The 22,301-nt window shown below is 36.5% G+C and overlaps 1 pseudogene; it reads left to right on the plus strand.

The window, feature by feature from the left end:
- Nucleotides 1-1,126: 1,126 nt before the first annotated feature.
- Nucleotides 1,127-9,270, plus strand: LOC112656242 (ADP/ATP translocase 2-like; annotated as a pseudogene).
- Nucleotides 9,271-22,301: the final 13,031 nt, after the last annotated feature.

The following is a 22,301-nucleotide window of genomic DNA, read 5'->3' on the forward strand; positions in this document are numbered from 1 at the left end:
AAACTGGAACAGTTTAACAGAACACGCAATGATTATTAGGTTGAAAATCTCTGTGAAGGGAATAAGAAACTGGCACATCAAGCCTGCAGTGTTCTTTCTCATAAACATTGAAGTGAGATAGATGAGGGTTCATTGGCTTCTTATGTCTGCCATTTCACCATTGGAGGTGTTGTTCACTGATTTTTACAGTGACTGACTCTGGTTCAGGAAACAGACACATTTTTGTAAGTGCACTTATTTATCAGAAAAAAAGAAGAACGTAATGTATCAAATGTAAATGTTACAGATTAGATGATTAATGCATCAGCTGGAAAAACAGACTTACAGGCATGTAAACTGAGGCATTATTTAGCAGTCAAAAACATATATTGCATAGACAATCACACGAAGACAAATGCTATGATCCCACTTATCTAAAATAATAAAACTCATAGAAGCAAAGAGTAGAATGGTGGTTGCCAGAGGCAAGGGGAAGGGGAAGATGTGGTTTTGCTAATCAATAAGTGTAAAATTCCCGTTATGCAAGGTGAATATGTTCTGGAGATCTGAGGTCCAACATTGTGCCTGTAGCTAGCAATACTATATTGTGCACTTGAAATCTAAGACAGTAGATCTCCTGTTGTGTTCTTTCCACACCAAAATAAATATATATTTTTAAATAATGTATATGTTTGCTAATATAAAGGGTTATTTTTTCCTCCAGAAATATCAAATTTATACTTTCAATTGAATTTAATCCTCAAAGAAAAACTTTTGAGTTTCTGAATCAAATATATGACTTATGCCAATGATTTCCAATCATTTCTAGAGCAAGAAGACATTTTAAAAATTTAAAACAAAAGTATTTATTTAAAGTAATGCTTATTCTAATTTCAAATTATTTACTATTTACATAAGCCTTAGGAGACTAAAAAGATAAATGTACAGAAAGGATTCTGCCTAAAGTAGCTTCACCTAGGGTGTGTTGTTTTTTGATCACAAGACTCAGCATTAAGTATCAAATGAAGGTTTCCAATAATCTTTCCTTAATGATTTAAAAGCATATTTCTTATTCATTGTGAAAACCAGATGAGACTATCTTAGGGATAAATGCTCTGCACTAATAACCAGGTGGTTGGAGTCCATGATGTCTATATTTGAGGAGACAGTCAAAAATAATGAGATAGACATGGGCATCCTTGTAACAGTGAGTCTGAGAGCACATGTGCAAAGGCCGGAAGGCTTTGCCAAGCCCCATCCATCCCCTACCGTCATAGAAAATCATCCTCTTACATTCACAGATGTAACTGCCTTCTGGCTCAAAACCAGAACAGACCTTTCTCTGAACATCTTGGCTGGCCCTTTAGGACCAGAAAGATGCCCATCTTCAAACACTGACCCAGTCAGTCTTCCGGTATAAGAAGGAAACAAATCATCTTCCAGTATAAGAAGGAAACAAATCATCATATGGTCTCACTCACACGTGGAATATAAGAAATAGTGAAAGGGATTATAAGGGAAAGGAGGGGAACTGAGTGGGAAAAATTAGAGAGGGAGACAAACCATGAGAGACTCCTAACTCTGGGAAACAAACTTGCAGAAGGGGAGGTAGGCAGGGGGGGTTGGGGTAACAGGGTGACAGGAACTGAGGAAGGCACTTGATAGGATGAGTATTGGGGCATTGGGTGTTATACTATATGTTGGCAAATTGAATTTTAATTTAAAAAATGTAAAATGAATAATAAATAAATAAATAAATAAATAAATAAATAAATAAATAGAAAAAAAGAAGAGGGAAATAAATCAAATTGGCACATTTTTGATTGATCATAGACGATTCCATATAGTCTATGTGAGGGACAAAATAGAGGATGTGTTTTTGCCTTGAGGTCCTTTTATTGAAAGCATGTGATTAATGTAGCTCCGAAGAGTTGATTCAGTTTCTACCTGCTAAGCATTCAAACCTTCAGGCTGGGTTTTCTTAACATGTGTCTTGGGCTGACAGCTTATGTCTTCTCTCCAGAAAAAAAAGGTCTACCTTCAGGTCACCATAAGCAGGACGGAATAGACATGGGCTCTCATTTCCGAGTTTTACAGACGATTCTTATTTTATGTAAATGTGCAACCATTTTGTGAATCGTCTGTGTACATCTTAACTACCTCTGACAGTTTCAGCTCTGCCTTCACCCAGAATTTGTTTGCTGCCATCAGTTTCTGTACCACAGTGATTAGTTTTTGTTAACAATGTTCAATACATCTTTCTACTTTTGGCTGAAATGTACATACATTTTGACCTTGACATTCATTATTCTTAAATTTGTTTCATGTAGGATATTTTTTCTTTTTGGAAATTTGACAAAATTCTTCATAATTTTGTAATATTTTATAGATTTCTGTTTTTAAACACGTGTACATTTATCTCTTTTTCCAATGGATTCTATACTAACGTTGTTTTGTATTTTTAAGTCCTTTTATGGGAGTTTTAAGCTCCAAACATCATTAGTATGTCCTTTTTTATCCTAATTCTTTTTTTTTTTGTTTCATTGTTCATTTACAACCTAACACTCTACAAACTTTTCTCTTCTTTTCTTTTTTCTTTTCTTTTTTTTTTTTTTTGAGGTCATTTCAAAATTATCTTCAATTTGTTGTAACTGCTTTTTTCCACATTCTTTCTAGAAATTTCCTAGCTGGATGAATGAATTCACTAAGCATATTTCTTGTTCACCAGTTGCATACAACTATGCCACCAACTTTCCAGTATTACATGACCAGGAACCTAAGTTCCTTAGCTTCTACTACCATTGTTTGCTGATGTTTTTTTTATTCCCTTACCAACAGCCACTTCTAGGACCATTATGCTTCTGCAAACATTCTCCTATGTTCTTCCAATTTCTACCCGACACACGATCCCAAATCAATGGTATCAATTGTATATTTAGGTTCCAAATTATTTTTCAGTTAGCAATATAACCATCCAGCCCCAAATTTAGTGGCTTAAAAAAAAGTAGTAGTCATCTATTATTCATGGTAGGTCATTCCTTTGTAGGTCAGAAATTAGGAAGGAGCTCTGATGGACAGTTCTGGTTCCAGGTCTTTTGTGTGGCTACAGTCATGTGTGGCTGGAAAGGAAAGAGTTGAAGCTGGAGCAGATGGGTACTATCAGACATGTCTCTCTTTTCATGTAGATCTAAGATCCTTCCATATGGTCTCTCCACATTCACTGGTGTGGGCTTCTTCATGGCATGGAAGCCTCAGGGCTGTTGTACTTTCACATGGTACTGGCTTCTCCCATGGCCAGTGTTCTAAAAGAATCGGGCAGTAGCTTTGAAGTCACGTAGCATCCTTTGCACCATATGGTACTGGCTGAGGTAGTCACAAAGTCCACCGAGCTACATGGTTGGGGGACATATACTCAATATTCTATAGGAGGAATAGCAAAGTCTTATTGTTAGAAAAACATAGGATATATTTTTGGAAACATTTTTGGAAAATTCATTCTGTCAAAAAAACTTTAGCCAAAGTGTAGGAACAGTCTTATTTAATATGCTTTAAAAATTATACACTATTTAGAAGCCATCACTAAGTTTTCATACCAACATTGATCAAAAACTAAATTGTTCTAAAATGAGTAAATGTTATGAATTGATTTCTGTCCCCCTAAATTCAGATGTTGATGCTCTGATCCTCAATGTGAACATATTTGGAGATAGGGCCTTGAAGGAGGTAGGTAATGTTGAATGAAGTCATGAAGGAGGGGGCCTGGTACAATAGGACTGGTGTCCTTGTAAGAGGAAGAAAAGACACCAAGTCTCTTCCTCTCTCTCTCTCTCTCCTCTCTTTCTTTCTCTCTCTCTCCCTCTCTCAATCTTTCTCTCCCTCTTTCTTTCTGTGTGTATGCACACAGAAGAAAAACCATGAGTGCTCTTGTCAAGAAAGAAGCCAGGAAAAGAGGCTTCACCAAAACCAAACTTGTGGGCACCTTTATCTTGGACTTCCAGTCTCCAGACTATGAGAAAATAACTTTCTGTTTAATCCAGTCTGTGGTATCTTACTTTGGCAGCCCTAAGCTGGCTATAACAACAAATTAAGTACATAATTGTTCTTTAGTTTAAAAAATGGAAATTGCATTCCTTAATGTCACTCTCTAGGAGCCCACAACTCTAGTTCACCAACTAAAACTCTCTGAAGTTCTGCAATAATGAGATAGATTCAGTTATATTCAATTCCATTTAACTCAGAGACTCCAAACCTCGTACATACCCTTTCTTTCCTGGTGCTTCTGTAGACTTTCATGGAATAATACAGTTTTCTGGGATCTAACATTTCAGGAAAAATTGAAGATGGTTCATTTGTATTGGATTTTCTACTTAAAGAAAAGAAGTAGCCTACTCCTGAAATACCTCTTCTTAGTTATTTGGGTAATGCCACCATTATGGGTTAACTAACATTAATTTAGACTATTTAGTTGTGACCTAGGACTTCTACATATATTGTGGAAATTGAGTTCAAGGATTGGATAGCCAAAGTGTTAATCTATGCTTTTAATCTTTCATTAAAGACATTAAATGCCTATTATCAGCAAACCAGCTCCCTGAGGACACTGTGAAGTAGTACCTCTACTGTGTATACACTGCCTGACTCCTGGCTTTTTGTTAAATGACAACCAGAAGACTCTTTACTTGATCAAGCCAGTATTTGTGGGTTTCTGATTATTCACAAAAACACATTCTTGTACAGGAAGACATCTAGGGAAGTCATGCCTGAATGGCTAGTGGTCCAGGCATTCGTTTAGGTGGAACTCACTGAGTGTATATCTGCTGAGTGTGCTCTGGTAGGAGCTGACGTGGGAGCAGCAGCCAGATTGGTAGGGTCTGTGTGAAGGTGGCCACAGTCAGCACCGCCGTCCAGTGTGGTCAACGTTTCAGTGTGCAGCAGAACACACAGGGAAACTAATCAGTCAGCGGGAGGAAGGCTAGTAGGGACAGGTCACTGGACACTTGGTCAGAGAATGGGGCAAGTACCAACCAGAAAATAGAGAGTGTGTATTGTAAGAAATTATCAGAGTGATTGTCTGATAATATGGGGAGATCATATGAAGTGTTTTGAACATTTAAGTATTAAAGAGTAATATGTACGCTTAAATGGCTTATGAGTCAAGAAAGACATTCTACACTGAATTCCTTGTCTCTGCATTGACAAACTGTGTATGAAATATTCTTCTCAAGTTATTATAAAAAAGGAGACAGAAAAAAAAAACTACGACATTATACATTAAATTTCCAAAATAATGCAACCAACAGATTGTTGAGGAAAAGTTTCATATCCTGAGCCATGATTAATTAGTGGAAAAAAGCAGATTATTTCTTATTCTCAGCCTACTCATATATTAATTTATTAACACAATTTCTGATTTCTTTCATTAATTTACCTTATTTGGGAGGACCAAAGGTTAATTAAAAATAGTTCTCAACATAATGGTTTGCTACTCTCACCTACTTCTTGAGTTATTTAGTACATTTTCAGAGCACAAAGCTCTGCAAAATACTTTACTTTTAAGGTAACATTGCCTCTTAGCTAAATACGTACTTTAATACCTCTGTCCCTGTGCTCCTATGCCACAAGGTTACTTCCTGTCACCTGAAAGAATTTAGAGTCCATGTTAGACATGTCAGTTCACCTATCTCTACCCAGAAGGAGAACTAATGTTCTTTTGATCCTCCAGTTACAGGACACGGAGAAGCGGGAGTAGCTGCGAGGTAGGAGTTCGTTCCCAGGGGCACTGACTCAGTGTCCAGGTGCTGAAGGGCTCTCAGGCTGCAGTCTGGACCAGCCTCCTAGCACCCGACCTGTGAGCTGCATCTGAGGAGCTGTCCATTGTATAGATTATGTTCCCAATACTTCAGGTATTCCTTAGAATCTATACCTTGTTATTAGATATCTTAGACCAGAGAATAAGTTAAATAGTAGCTTTAATTTTACTCTAATATCCAGTCATTTTGATTATATTTAAAAATCTAGATTTTACTGTAATATTTAGCACCCCACAAAATAACTAATATCAAATAGCTTGTAATTGGAGGGACTATATCCTTAACTTTCTATTCCTAGTGTTTGGCATGTAACAAGTACTCAATATATCTTTGTGATTGATTTTATATATATATAAATATATATATAAATGATTATATGTATATATACATACACACATATTTATAATTTACTTATATATAACATAAGTTATCTTATAATATATTATAATATAAGTTCATTATACTTAATATATAAGTAATAAATATATATAATATATTATATAAAATATATAATATTATATAATATATAATAGCTGCTTCCACGTCAGCTCCTAGCAGAGCACACTCAGCAGATATGCACTCAGTGATATAATATATAATTACAATATTATATATTTTATATATTATATATATAATATATATATAAGTAAATAGCAGCTGTTGGTGTCATAGGGACATGTGAACTGTAACAGAAGTTTCTTTGTTTATTTATGAGACCCAAAGGGTAAGAAATAATTATCCAGGTAAAAAAACTCCATTGACAAAGGGAGGTAACCAATCACACTTCCCCAAAGGAACATTTCTTCCAAGTAATTGATGCATCTGTTGGTTTTAATTCTACTCATGATTTGGGTTATAAAAGTGGATTATGAAACTGAGAAAAGCAGCTGGATGAGATAGGCCTGGACTGGCTGACTCTGGTCACTTATCAACTACCAATAGTATTTTCTGTCTATTTCCATCTTGTGGTTTCCTGCTGAGCTTGTGAAGGAAAGGATCCGAATGACAGCCCGGTGAGATTGTATAACACGGATGGGGTCAAAGATGCAATTTAGTGTTATCTCTCTGAGGACATATGAGGCCCTCAGATTCAAAAACCTAATTTCTGTGACAAAGCTTATAAAAGGAAGAGAGAAACAGCAAATCATAAATCTGGCCTTCTGCCACTATCTAGAGCAGGGGAACCATACCACCTTAATCTGCTTGATTTACAAAATCAAGAATATAATCTCACATAATCAGAATTGAGCTTTGTTCCTTTCAAGTAAATAAGAATTATATGTGGATGCTTTTCCAATAATTTTAAATATTTTAAACATATTTTAAAAACATTTCATGTTACATGTTTTAAACATATTATGTATTTTATTTAAAATATATTTTAAGTGCTTTAAAATATATTAAATTTGTCTTAGAAACAGAGCTGAATCATTATATAAACTACCATCCATAGTCAAAGATTTCTAATTACCTCATTAATATCCTTTACAGCATTTGCCCCTAGGTATGCACTGTATCTCGTCTTGATACTTTAGTTTAAAAAAAAATAATAAAAACTTGGATAATTCCTCTGCCTTTATTTGTCTTCCATGACATCAATATTTTTTAAGAGTCCAAGCCAGTTTGTCTGTAGAATACCCCTCAGATTTTGTTTTCTGATGTTTCTTCATGGTTTTAATTTTCATTAAGCATTTTTTGCCTTCATATCACATAAGTCACATCATATCCTTCTCAGCAGATAATATAGGGAAGCACTTGTCAGTTTAATCAAATTCTATCGATGTTGAAGATGTTCACTTGATTTTGCCCTTTCTAGAACTTCATATCAGTTGAACTGCTCAGGATATATCTCTTGTGCTTGGATTATTTCATTCAACATAATGTTTATCAGATATATTTATGCTTCAAGTGTCAATGATTTGTTCTTCTTATTGAGTAGTAATTACCTTCTAAATCAAAAGTCAGTAAATTTTCTTTCCATAAAAAGCCATATCGTAACTGTTGTAGGTTTTGCTGGTCACACACTGGTCTCTATCACATAATTATCTTTCTAGTTTTTTTATAGCTCAAAATATATGAAGATCAGTTGGAGTGCTCAGGCTAGATTTGTCCAGTTGGCTGTGATTTGCTCAACCCTCACTCTAAATGAATTTATGACAATATATTTTGTCATTTACTTTTTGATAGATGTTTTTATTATTTCGCATTTTGAGCTATTGTGAATAAAATTATCATGGACATTTCTATAGATGTCATTCTATGGGTATGTCTTCTTAATTGGGATGAAACATGCATGACATAAAACCATTCTAACCACGTTCAAGCGTTTAATTCAGTAGCATTAAGTCCATTCCCAAAGTTATGCAAGCACCACTCCTCTCATTTTCCAGAACTTGTTCCTCCTCAACCACACTCTGTACCCAGCAAACCCCATTCCACTCTCTAAGAATGCTCTTATTTCCCTCCAACAAACACCTGAGTGTAGAATTACCCAGGTGAAAGAGCAGGTATGTGTTTAATTTTACAAGAAATTGTTAGAGTCTCAGAGTCGCCCCTGGTTCCTAGGGCAATCCTGCTGTCACTGCTTCCTCTTTCCTTTCAACGTGACAGATACCACGTGTCTTTGCGAAGACTAGGCTGGTGTCCTCTGAGCAGGTCAGGCTGCTGCTGCAGGTGCAACTTGCCAGCCAGCAAATCACCACAGATGAGCAATCCAGGGCATTGTGGACTGCATGGTTCTTATCCACAGGGAGTGGGGAGTCTGTCCTTCCCACCTGGGAAACTGGCCAATGTCATCACATACTTCCCCATCCTGCTTCTCAACTTCACCTTCGAAGATTAATACAAGCTAATCTTCCTGAGTGGCGTGGAGAAGAAGACCCAGTTCGGGTGCTACTTTGAGGGAAACTGGCATTGGGTGGTGCCTCTGGGGACACACCATTGTTTTGTGTATTCTCCTGATTTTTCCCATACCATCTAGCAGCCGATGTGGACAAATGTGAGCCCAAAGGGAATTCAGAGGCCTTAGGGACTGCAGTTAAGATCTACAAATCTGATGGGACCATGGGCCTGTACCAGAGCTTTCCTGTGTCTGTGCAGGGTACTCTCACCCCCAGCTGCCCACATGGGCATCTGTGACTCTGCAAACAGACAGCTTCCAGATCCTAAGAATGTGCACAACTTTGTCAGCTGGAGGATTGCACAATCCTATCACTTTGACATTGTTTGTCACCGAATGCTAATGCAATCAGGGCACAAAGTTGCTGACATCCTGTACACGGGCACACTTGACTGCCAGGGGAAGACTGCCCACAAGGAAGGAGCCAAGGCTCTTCTCAAGGGTGCATGGCCCACTGTTCTCAGAGCATGGACCAAAGGGGGTGCTTTTGTGCTTCTGCGAGGAAATCAAGAAGTTCAGACAAGTCACTTCCTAGTTCTTACCGCTATGAACAGATATGTTGTATTATATAAAATCCCTTGAGCATTCTTGACAGACTGTTGGCTGTTTGTTTATCCATGGCAAGTATTTACTGGTTAAGAATGGGAAGCAAGGACATTCAGCTGACCAGTTTTCTCTTAAAGCCATTTCCATGATGATGGGACTCAATTATATTATATAAATATTTTCTTTATTTATTTATTTCAAGAATGGGGGACTCAGTGGTGAGCAGGGAGCCCAGGACTGGATCTGATGACCCAGAAATTACTACCTGAGCCAAAGTCAAGAATCTTACACTCAACCAACTGAGCCACCCAGGAGCCCCTCAGCTATATATATATATATATATATATATATATATATATATATTTCAGTCACTCCTGATAAATAAATCTGTAGAAATAAAATATAAAAATTATATATATATGTATATATTTACACACACATACAATGAAATATGACTCAACCATTAGACAGGATGAATACCTAACATTTATATTGACATGGATGGAACTAGAGGATATTATGCTGAGTGAAATAAGTTTACTGGAGAAAGACAATTATCATATGATTTCACTCATATACAGAATATAAGAAATAGTGAAAGGGACCATAAGGGAAGAAGTGGAAACTGAGTGGGGAAAAATCATAGAAGGAGACAAACCATAAGAGACTCATAACTCTAGGAAACAAACTGAGGGTTACTGGAGGGGAGGAGGGTGGGGGGGATGGGGTAACTGGGTGATGGACATGAGGGAGGGCACGTGATGTGATGAGTACTGAGTGTTATACTATATGTTGGCACACTGAATCTAAATTTAATTTTTTTTTGAAAAAAATATATCTGAATTTTTTTAAAGCACCTGCTAAAGAATTTTCCAAAATGTTTCTACCATTGTACTCTTTGACACACAGTGCGTAGGGGTTTAGTCACTCTACATTCTCACCACCATTATCAGTCTTTCAGAACTGTCACCATGTCTATCATTCCCTAGAGTTCTCCTCACAGTACGAACTGCTCATGTCTGATCTCCAGAGTGGGAGAAGAAGAAGGAGTACAGGAGGGCCCAGCAGTTTCTGGAGAGCATGTTATTCAGAAGATGCACCTGTCCCTCCCCACAGCCCTTGGTGCAGACTTGGGTTGTAAGTCCATAGGTCGCAGTAAGAGAAGCAGCAAACTGTGCTTTTTCATTTGGGCAGCCACTTGTGTTTTTTGAATCTTGAAGTTAATTTAAAAAGAGAGAAGAATGAATACTTATAGATAATTACCACGCTCTTCCAAACTTTCAAAACATGTTACACCTTTCCTTTTCTAGTATTAACCTAAGATTTCTAGGCAGAAAACAAACTGATATTGTCCTACTCATTTAAAAACCAAAAAGGACTGAATAACTTAATATATTCTATACTTTTATGTGATTCAAGATAATATTATTTCCCTACAAAAAGAAAGATGAAAGAAAGAGAAAAGGAAAAAGAAGAAAAAAACAGAAAAGAAAGAAAAGGTTATCCCTATGTACTTATTGTTGAATAATAAAATATATTTTTAAGAGTTTACTTATTTATTCATAAGAGACACAGAGAGAGAGAGGCAGAGACAGAGGCAGAGGGAGAAGCAGGCTCCCTGTGGGGAACCCGATGCAGGACTTGATCCCAGGACCCCAGATCATGACCCGAGCCAAAGGCAGACACTCTACCACTGAGCTACCCTGTTGTTATGCACCCAGGTGCAAAATGATTTAATCATTTTGAGTAACAAAATAGTAGCACCAGAGGGAAACTTCAGCAAGACCCAACCAGGTCATAATCATCTTCTCCACAATGCACCATAATGAACAATTATATTATTTTCTTTGGATATTTTTAAGTCTGTGGAATGGAATCTCTTATAAGGCAACCATTCTAATTCCAAGCAACTCAAAATGATAGTAAGTGGATTTTTTAAATTGGGCTAATATTCATGATCATTTAATATTCATTACTGTCAAATGAGAATTTTATTAATTATTTTAGTTAAGACTAATGTCTCATTTGGCCCTTTCTGAAACTTTGAATCTGTTGGGTTGTTTTGTAGTTTTTAAAAAATATCTCAGATTAGCATATTTTTTCAATTAATATAAAAATAGTTTTGTTCGTTATTTTGCTTAACATGACACTATTGAATAAAAATATTTACTTTTGATAATAGTTTCTGAGATGTTAGCTTTTCCATAATTTATTCTAAAATATGAACTACTGGGGCTCCTGGGTGGCTCAGCTGGTTAAGTGTCCAACTCTTGATTTCAGCTCAGGTCCTATTCTCAGGGTTCTGGGACGGAGACTTGCATTGTGATCCAGGCAGCCAGAGATCTGATTATCTTCCTGTCCTTTGCCCCTCCCCCCACTCACGCATACACACACTCTCTCTCAAATAAACAACTCTTTAATAAAAAATTAAAAAGTAAAATATAAACTATTACACTAACTCTAGTAAACTTTAGTGAAAGTTGCAATGGAGTAATCATTGCTAAGCCAAAATCAAGTGTATAATCTTTTCCTTTAAAATGAGTCATTTTTGAATACTGCATTGAATATTTTAGGTATCCAGGGTACTATTTGGTCAATAAATATATGATTGAAATTCTCCACATAATACCTTGGAGGATTAAATGTAGCTTCCAAATTACTTAATTTACGACCAGTATAAAGCTTAACCACTCTGTTGAGGTCTTGTTGGATTTGAGGGTCTAAGTAAATTCCTGATATAAATGAAGAGGTCTTTAACTCATTCCAAAACTTCAACCTACTTTCCTGACCTACTTTAAGTGAATTAGGATGTTGATTAAAACAGAACCCAGTGCACAGGTTTGGGAACTCCCTTCCAGAATTCTAGGATTTCTTGTATAACATATGCAGAGCCCACATGCCTTCTCTGATGAATTTCTTATATATTTCAATACCCCAAAATAATTTCTTTTTTTAAAGATTTTATTTATTTATTCATGAGAGACAGAGAGAGAGAGAGAGAAAAAAAAAAAAGAAATGCAGAGACATAGGCAGAGGGAGAAGCAGGCTTCCTTCAGGGAGCCCAATGCGGGACTCTATCACTGAACCCCTGAACCCTGAGCTGCAAGGCAGATGCTCAACTGCTGAGCCACCCAAGCGTCCCCCAAAAATAATTTCTGTAAAATAAAATGTGATTTAATCATGGATACCACCATGAAAAATAATTTCATTCTGTAATTTTTAAAAGATGTATTTATTTTAGAGAGAGAGCAAGAGAAGGGGCAGAGATTGAAAAAGAGATGATCCTGAGATCATGACCTGAATTGAAAACAAAAGTCAGATATTTAATCAACTAAGTTACGCAGGAATCTCTCATTCTGTTTTACAGTATTTGGTAATTCCAATTATCACAAAGTCTCTAGAAATAATTTTTCCATATTATTGTGTAAATTATTTCATTTTCATTTTAAGAATAAATGTAAACCTTGCCATTAAGAGTGACAGGTAAACTATAAGAAGACACTTAATATCATTAGTCATTAGGGAAATGTAATTTTAAACCATAGTGAGAGAATGATACACTTCATAGAATGGCTAAAGTCAACAACAGCCATAACAAAACAACTGACAATACCAAGGGCTCACTAACACGTGGGACTAGAAATCTCATGCTTTGCCAGTGGAAATACAAGATGACACAGCAACTTTAGAGAGCAATTTTGTCAGTTTCTTACAAAATGAAACATACATCCCATTAATCCAACCTCTAGGTCTCCATCCAAGAGAAATGAAAGTATTTGTCCACACAAGGGATGGGAATGTTCTTGCAGCTTAACTCATAAAGTGAAAAACTAGAAATAAAAGGAAATGTGGTTGATTAAAAAAACGGTGATATATATAAAAATACTACTCAAAGTCTTTAAAAAGCAGCCAGTTATGATACATGACATGATATAGACAAATCTTAAAAGCATTATAGTACAAGATGAAAGTCAATTTTATGCCAACAAATTAGATAACCAAAGCGAAATAGACAAATCCCTAGAAAGACACAGACTCCCAAAGCAGACTCCAGAAGAAAGAATCTGAATAGACCTAGAAGAAGTAAAGAGATTAAAATAATAATAATATTACACACACACACACACACACACACACACAAATGGCTTCACTGGAGAATTCCATCAAATGTGGAAAGAAACATCAATACCAATAATAATTAAGAAAACTATTGTACTTGAGGAACAAGTCTAGCAAGTTGTAGAAGTTATAAAAGGTGACCAAGTGCTGATAAATACTACAGCATGATGAACCCTGGAAATACAATGGTATGCGACAGAAGCCAGATACAAAGGTCACATATCATACGACCCCATTTGTATAAAACGTTGTGCATAGACCCCGAGAGTTAGGATGAGGGCTGAGTCCCTGTGGGCACAAGGTTTAGTTCTTGGGTAACAAAAATGCATTCAAATTGTGTAGTGGTGTTGGTCGCACAACTTTGTGAATATACTAAAAGGAAGCAAATGATGAGCTTCTAAAATGGGAATTTTATTGTATGCGATTTCTATTTCAATGATAAAAGAGAGAAGAATAATGAACAGCAGCTTTAATGATTGACCTTCCTCAGGGAGTATAAGAGATCTTGTTCCTTCATTTCTTACTGATACTTGCTATTACCTACTTTAAAATTTTGCCATTCTTCCAGGTAGAAAAGGTATTTCATTGTGGTTCTATTTTGCACCTTACTAATCATTGTGAATTTCTAATTTTGTTTATTAGATGTTAGTGTCCTCCATTCATAAATCTGTTCATATTTTCCCTTCTGAATTACTTTTATTTTGCAAGTCATGTCTTTTGAGCTGCAATTAATAGCTATTTTTACGTGATGCAAATAACTAATTTTTACATGTGCATTTAGTTTGTTATGAATAATTCATTGTGATAAGTGAAATAGTTTGATTTCTTTTCATTTTATTTATTTATTTGAGAAACAGAGACAGAAGAAAAGAGCATGAGCAGGGGCAGCAGCAGAGGGAGAGGGAGAAGTAGACTCCCTGCTGAGCAGGGAGCCTGATATGGGGTTCCATCCTGGGACCCTGAGGTCATGACCTGAGCTGAAGGCAGCCGTTTCACCAACTGAGCCACCCAGGAGCCCTACAAAGATATTTCTATATCGAGTATTGCAATGCATGGATATAGTCTTATATAGGTCTTCTTTATAGTCTTTCTATAAAGATGTTTGTTCCCTCCTTCTCCCCCAAAGACTTAAATAGCTTTTTTTTTTTAATGACTACTATCTATTCTATATTTTTTAAGTATTTGCCTCTTTCTAAATTTATTTTTGGTCTAAAGCAATATAATTAAATTTTGTACATCTGTCTTATTTCTGAATAGCAATACTAAAATATCTTAATTAAAATAAATCTGTGTAGACTGTATATAATCTGATAATTATAGTTTTATTTATTTCTTTTCATCTCTACAGTGTCATTGGTTTGTCTGTGTATTTTTGATTGTCTATTTTGGCTAACCTAATCAGGCCAGCTAATAACTCATATAATGTTGAATAAAAGGATAGTGACCTCCATGGCCTGGTTCCTGATTTTTAAATGTTTCATTTATATTTCTGATACTCCAATGGTTTTTGTTGCAAAGACCTATTCATAATAGAACTCTCCCACACTAGCTGTAGAGGTTGAAACAAGATTAATTTTATAGGAAGATGCTATTTCTCCAAGGAAGAAAATACATAAGTATTGTTGAGAGAGGCAGCGGCTACTAGAACAAAACCACAGAGATGAACCAGTGAGGTTCCAGGTCTCCCCATGGAAGTACTTTATCTGATCTTATATTATCCTTATCTGATCCAGTATTTCAAAATCCCTTTAGAATTGAGGATAATATCTAATATGTTTTCTATGTTTTTATATGTGTCCGAAGAACATACTGTGTGCTAATTATGATATAATGATGCCTCCTGCCAAGAATTGGAGAATACAAAGACAGTTTAGCTTGAAGTAACATTTCTGTAGAATAAGTAGCCCATCCTCAAATTACTGCCTTTTGACATTATGTGAGATCATTTATAGGAATGCTCGTTCATCCAGAGAGAATCTGTTGACATTTCCCAGGGCTTACCTTTACTTTTATTCTCCCTGAATTAATTATTCTACATATTTTCATGTTCAACTGATTATTGAATCAATGAGGTGGAAGGAATCATAAGGATGAGAGGCCCAGAGGGGCTCAGAGACTTGCTCAAGGTTAAACATCTATTCAGGACTTGAAGCATCACATATTTCTTCTTTTCCCACAATACCATTTCTCCTCATGGATCTCTGTTATTATTAAGCAGTTTGTTTAGGATTTAATTTATGTCAGATGTCTGGGAAGATTTCTTTAATGCATTACCACAATTAATCCCCATAATACAGTTATTTATCTTTTAAAAACTGACATATGAGGGCCTCCGGGGTCGGTGAAGGATCTCAAGATGGCTGGGCGAAAACTTGCTCTAAAAGCCATTGACTGGGTAGCTTTTGGGGAGATCATACCCCGAAACCAGAAGGCCATTGCCAACTCCCTGAAATCCTGGAATGAGATGCTTACCTCCAGGTTGGCTACTCTTCCTGAGAAACCACCTGCTATCAACTGGGCTTACTACAAGGACAATGTGGCAAAGGCTGGCTTGGTAGATGACTTTGAGAAGAGTTTAATGCCCTGAAGTTTCCTGTGCCAGAGGATAAATACACTGTCCAGGTGGATGCTGAGGAAAAAGAAGATGTGAAAAGCTGTGATGAGTTTTTGTCCCTCTCAAAGGCCAGGATTGAAGAATATGAAAAAGAGCTGGAGAAGATGAAGAACATAATTCCATTTGATCAGATGACCATTGAGGACCTGAATGAAGTCTTCCCAGAAACCAAATTAGACAAGAAGAAGTATCCCTATTGGCCTCACAAGCCAATTGAAAATTTATAAACTTGAGTTGAGGAGAAAGCAGCCCCGGCCCTCATATTATAAACATTGGACATTAAAAATAATAATACGGTAAAAAAAAAAACTGACATATGAGCAGCCATTAAGAATATGTACCTATATATCACCTAACGTCACCCAACCTCTCAAGGTGGGATGGGGATCCAGGCAATTTTACATCAGTCTTGCCACTCTTCCCTCTTCTGCTGTGTCACCTGCTACCCGTGAAGAATGACTTCAACACATTTCTGCATGTAATACATATATAGATATCAATTCAGAAGACTAATTTTGAATAATTTCCACTGTGGTTTGAAACTAGGAAACTTACATTGATGGATTAAAAAAATATTTGCACCTTGATTTGGGCCAACACTAAGGATTAGTATATAAGAAAGTGGATTTCATATTCACACCAGTTTGTTCCAGATATGAAAACATCCCCCCAAAAAACTACCATTAGCTTTTACTCATAGCATATTTTTACACAAAATGTTTTCAAGGTGCAGTGATTTAGGATTGACATATCCACAACCTGCATGGCCAAGCTACAGTTCTATGAAGTCTTCCATCAGGGGCAGTGGGATTTAGGTAAGGTCCCACTGAACTTCACAAAAAATAAACTCCCAGTCAAAATTAGGGTCTTGACAAAAACATACTAATTTTTTTCTCTATTAACACTTTTATATTTGATGTAGATGATACACTTAGAGGCAGATCAATAGTAGATTAGACTCTCCAGTAAAAGACATTTATTTTCGTGATCCTGCTTCCTCATCTAATCCAATTACCTTTGCCCAGATTCTTCCTGACGTGGATGTTCAGTGACACGTCCTGTCTCCAAACTCCACTCAACATGCTTTTGCAGCCCTGACTAATAATCTCCATATTCACACTTCTGTGAAACATATTATCAATAACAAATGTATCAAGTTACAGTTGGGTATGCTAGAGAAAGATTAGACAGAGAAAATGGAATAGTTCATAAGTTTTCCAGGTTCACTTTAGATATTGAACCTCTTCTTTCAACTGCTGCAGATGGTTTGTCCTTAAGACTTCACTGCCTGTGAAATAATCAGAAATACATATACTGGTCTCTGTCTCCTGGTTACCACACAGAACTTCAAAAACTCTTATAAAAAGAGATAGTAGGAAAATCTCTTCTTCTAAAATTCAGTCATCAGTTCCTGATGCAAAGATCTTAAAAAAAATCTTATCATTTCCTAAGTCAAAAGAGTACTGAGAGCATCTTTTGGAATTCTTGGGTGGCCAGTGGTTGAGCGTCTCCCTTTGGCTCAGGGAGTGATCCTAGGGTAGGGTCTCGGGATCGAGTCCCACATCAGGCTCCCTGTGAGGAGCCTGCTTCTGACCCTCTGCCTAGGTCTTTGTCTCTCTCTGTGTGTCTCTCATGAATAAATAAAATCTTTTAAAAAAGTACTGGAAGCATCTTTTGTTATAATATTTGGTCCGTGGTTCCTAACACAGAGCTCTTAAATCTCTTGGAATTTCCTAAGAGGATGGCGCTGTTGTTTGTTTTCATGAGGTTGATGAAAACAACCTCATTGTTGTTGTATGGGCTCTTGGATGGGCCTGGTCATCCAAGACTAGATACTTCGGATTTTTAGCCCCACTGCCCATTGTCCAGAGAGTGGAAATAGGACTGGAAATGGAGGTAAATTTCAATCATGCATATGTGATCAAGCCTCCATAAAACCCCCACACATAAGATTTGGAGAGCTTTCAGGCTGGTACACATGTCCACACACTGTAGGGTGGCATACCCTAACTCCATGGGGACAGGAGCTCCTGTGCTCTAGATCTTCCAAGCCTTTCTCCGTGCTACTTCTTCAGCCGACCATTCATCTGTACCCTGTATCTTCTTCTACATAATAAACTGGCAAATGTGTTTTCTTCCATTCCATTAGGTGTTCTTGAAAATAATTGAATCCAAGGGAAGGGTCATGGGAACCTTTAATTATGGACAGAAGTTATGGGTAACCTGGGTACCTGCTGCTGGTGACTGGCATCTGATGCTCTGGGATGGAGCCCTTACCCTACAGGGTCTGTGTTAACTCCACTTAGTGTTATAATTGTGGTAAATTGAAGGACACCCACAGGTGTCACAGAATTTCTTTGTGTGGGAAAACCAATGGATAAAAACATATCTGGTCTCAGAGGCATTATGTGCATGGTAATAACATGAGGGTGAGGGAGAGACACAGAGGAAGGGAGTGTTCCCCACCCATCACCTTTCAGTTAATGAGTGCTGGTCAAGGATCAATAGATTTACTATTGTTCACTGTTTTATCATCAATCAGCTCTTCTATATCCTGGTCTTTTCTGTCATGATTGATTCAGTCGATCACTAGCTTCCAGTCATCACTTATTAGCTCTTCTGCAAGATGGCTGAGGTATCCTAATGTCTGTGACGTCCTCACAGAACAAAGTGTAAATATATGTGTACAGTTTTTCCTTAATATGACTATTTATCAACACCCTACATGGCTTAACCAGGAGGCTAGCCAGGTCTTCAGTGCCTACCTCTTTCCTATTATATTCTTTTCAGACTTCTTAAGGATGGCTCTATGCATTTCTCTATTTCTTAGTCTCTCAGATTCTTCACATTGTTTGAAAATATATTAATAATTATTTGTATTATAAATACTAATCATCCATAAGTGCTAAAGTCTATTTCTGTAGCTAGAAATTTTAAAGTAAAACTGGATTATATCCCAATTCACCATTGTTAAGTTGCTTTTTACCAATTATACGTTGCACTTTCCACTTTCAGTTCCAAGAAAATACTTGGCCAATTTCAACTTTTTCTACGGTAAGTAGAATAATATTACACCGTGCTTCTCAATTTATATAGAAAATAATATTCAAACTCTTAATTATTTTACTAGTCTATTATAAGATAGAGATGATCCTGGAAGCAAAAAAAGAATGTAGAAGGCAGCAAGTTTAAACTCTGGGGGGGCATTTATCAAGTCAGTGTGAAAAGTGCCTCTGCATATAAATCATGCATTGTCAAGTACATTCAGATATTGTGAGCAAAACATAATATAGTTAAAGTAACTTCCTTCTAACTGATGAAACACTTTCTTGACATGTCTCTTCTGGTATTTGTTATCCAGAGGCTGTTATTTTAATCCCTTGCTAAGAACAATTTGCTTCCTCAAGATCAGCAAGAAAGCTTCTCCAACTTCCAATCTCTCTCTTCAAGAAGGTCCAATGTCCCCCAGGAGTTCATCTCATTAGGTCAAACCCATCCATGAAAATCATGCATTCATTTAAAGTCAACTGATTTGAGATTTTCATTATGCCTGCCTGTCCTTCATCTTTGTCATATGACGTATATAACCTAACTACCCAGAGTGAGGTCCCTCTTATTTATTTACAGTCCTGCCCACACACTGGGACACCTACACCAGGGCTGGCTTGCAGCTATCTCAGTTGCAGGGTCCTAGCACTGAATCCGGAATCCATGAAACATTTCCAGCTTTTCATTGTTTCATTAAGGCAAAGAGTCTTATTACAGCTGACAGAGCCAAGATCATTTAAATATATCCATCAATTTTGTCCTTTTTAAAAGAAAATGCAAGAAACCCATAGAACTCCTTACAGGAAATTTTTTGCTCAGAAGTAATCCAGTACATCAGGAAACAACGATAAATTTATAATTTATACTTTCTAAGCTGTATTTCCTGTCACATTTTTCTTGTCATGTATTTTAATTATAGTTTATCTATAAGTCAGATTTGTTTTCTGCCATTTTAATTTCCTTAAGAAAACACTTAGATGAAAATTTTCATTTAATTTTAAATAATGACCAGAGACTTAAACCAATTAACTGCCCCACAAAAGGAAATGTAGGTTAGTTTCTATACCAAAAAAAAATAAACGTATCATAAAATAAAAATGGATAAAATATAGAACGATGTCCAAATAACTTTTTACTGATATTTAATGAGAATATGATACAACAGAAATACATTAGGTTACATCAAATGAAAATGAAACCTAGAAGATCATATAAGTATTAAATGAATAAAATATTACTGAAAGTGCTATCTAAAATGAGTTAAGGGTGCCTGGGTGGCTCAGTCCGTTAAGTGTCTGACTCTTGATTTCAGCTCAGATCATGATCTCAGGGTCAAGGGATTGAGCCCCACGTCAGGCTCCTTGCTCAGACGGGAGTCTGCTTGAGATTTTTCCTCTCCTTCTATCCTCCCTCCGCTCACATTTTCTCTCTCCCTCTCTCTCAAATACATAAATCTTTAAAATAAAGTAAAGAAAATAATTTTAATGCTACTATTTTAGTTATTTGTTATAATTATTAAAAGTCCATTATAAGACGGGAAACACTGAAATCTGACATCTCATTGTTGATAAGTCAAAATAGTTTTGGGATACATTGTAGTGTGTCTAGTCTAGAAATAGGAAGAGGAAATATAAGATCAACGTAATTATTATGCATAAAGTCTACCTTAATTACCATGATTAACTAACTACCTCTAGGACTTACTAGATAATTATTCCATTCTCAATCAATTCTTCTTATGAGAATGCAGCCCAATGTTATTTCTTTATTCCCAAATGCTGCCACTACAAGATTTAAAACCACGTGTGTTTGTATGTTCATATTTTTTCATTCCATACTATTGGAATGTAAAGGAAAATGTCAAAATTTTAATCTGTCTTATTAATAATACTTTACTTAATTACTCCTGCTTCAGATTTATTTGAGGTTTTCATATTAATTCCCTACACCTTTGTGGCATGCCAGCTATGTCTAGTAGAGAAGAGACAAAGCAATACATTCATGGTCCCCATGTGAGTCTACCCTCAGACCTGTCTAACCTATTGCTGAAAAGGAACAGATTCATAGTGACCTGGGAGTCAGGTTCCCTCCTCCTTGTCCTTGAAGAAATGCCCTATAGGAAGGGCTGATAAAGCCACAGGCAGTTTGTGCCAGTCTTCTTACCTTGAGTGCAAAGTTTGCAATAGTTAAATAAGCATCATTAAAGCAGCTTAAACTGCTCTTTGAAACTCTTAACATTACAATTTCAAGATCAGTCAGAAACCAAAAAAGACCAACTGTGTTGATTAATAAATTGGTAGTTAGAAGGAATAGGGTTATAAAGCAAGCCTTGCAAGCCTTAAAGATTGTTTTGCACACAGTTAAATGTTGGCATATTTTTGAATATTTTTAAGATTTCTTTAAAGAAGCCAGTTTTAGATTAACAAAAGCACGGAAGTGCTGTATCCTTAAAAATCAAGATTTTAGACTGGTAAATGAGACTCTGGTTTAATCTAGTTTTTTTTTTTTTTTTCTAATTCTGTCATATATTTCACTCAACAGTAAGGTGACATTTGTCAAATGCCTTACAAAGTTTTGTGACAATAAGTGAAAATAACATCACTGTAGAGAAAAATTTCCATATTTCATGTTAGAGAAAGTTCATGTGACTATACAACGCAAGGAAGTTATGTGAGGAAAACTTCAAACACATCATTTTGTTATGAAACCTACCATCCATATTGGCTTGTTCATGTTGGCAACATATTGTCCTTCAAAGTGGGATTTTAATTCATTCCTTGAGTAGAAGTGAAAACATGTACCCTGTGTATTGCCATAATTGGCATATTCTCTGCATTTGGATTAACATGTGTATTTAGGGGACACCTGCGTGGCACAGTCCGTTGAGCATCCAGCTCTTGGTTTCAGTTCAGATCATGATCGATCGAGCCCAGCATCGGGCTCCACACCTAGCGTGGAATCTGCTTCCAATTCTCTCTCTCCTTCTGCCCTCCACTCATGCTTTCACTCATGCTTTTGTTTTGTTTTGTTTTGTTTTTTGTCTCTCTCTCAAATGAATAAATCTTTTTAAAAACCCATGTGCTTTTAGATGCAGTCCCTTTTGGGCATGGCAACCTTAGTATACAGGAATCTAGCTGGGAATTTCCACGTATCGTTTTTGTGAACAGAACACTGATGACATGCCGTTGCCAGATATGATGCTGTGTCTTTCTAAGGAGATGTTGATACAGTTGATACAGATTGTTCCCAGCCCCTAGGGCACAGGCTCTTTCCCTGCTTACGGTTG

The sequence above is a fragment of the Canis lupus genome, chromosome 26 (genome assembly GCF_003254725.2).
Source record: "Canis lupus dingo isolate Sandy chromosome 26, ASM325472v2, whole genome shotgun sequence".
NCBI classification, from domain to species: Eukaryota; Metazoa; Chordata; class Mammalia; order Carnivora; family Canidae; genus Canis; species Canis lupus.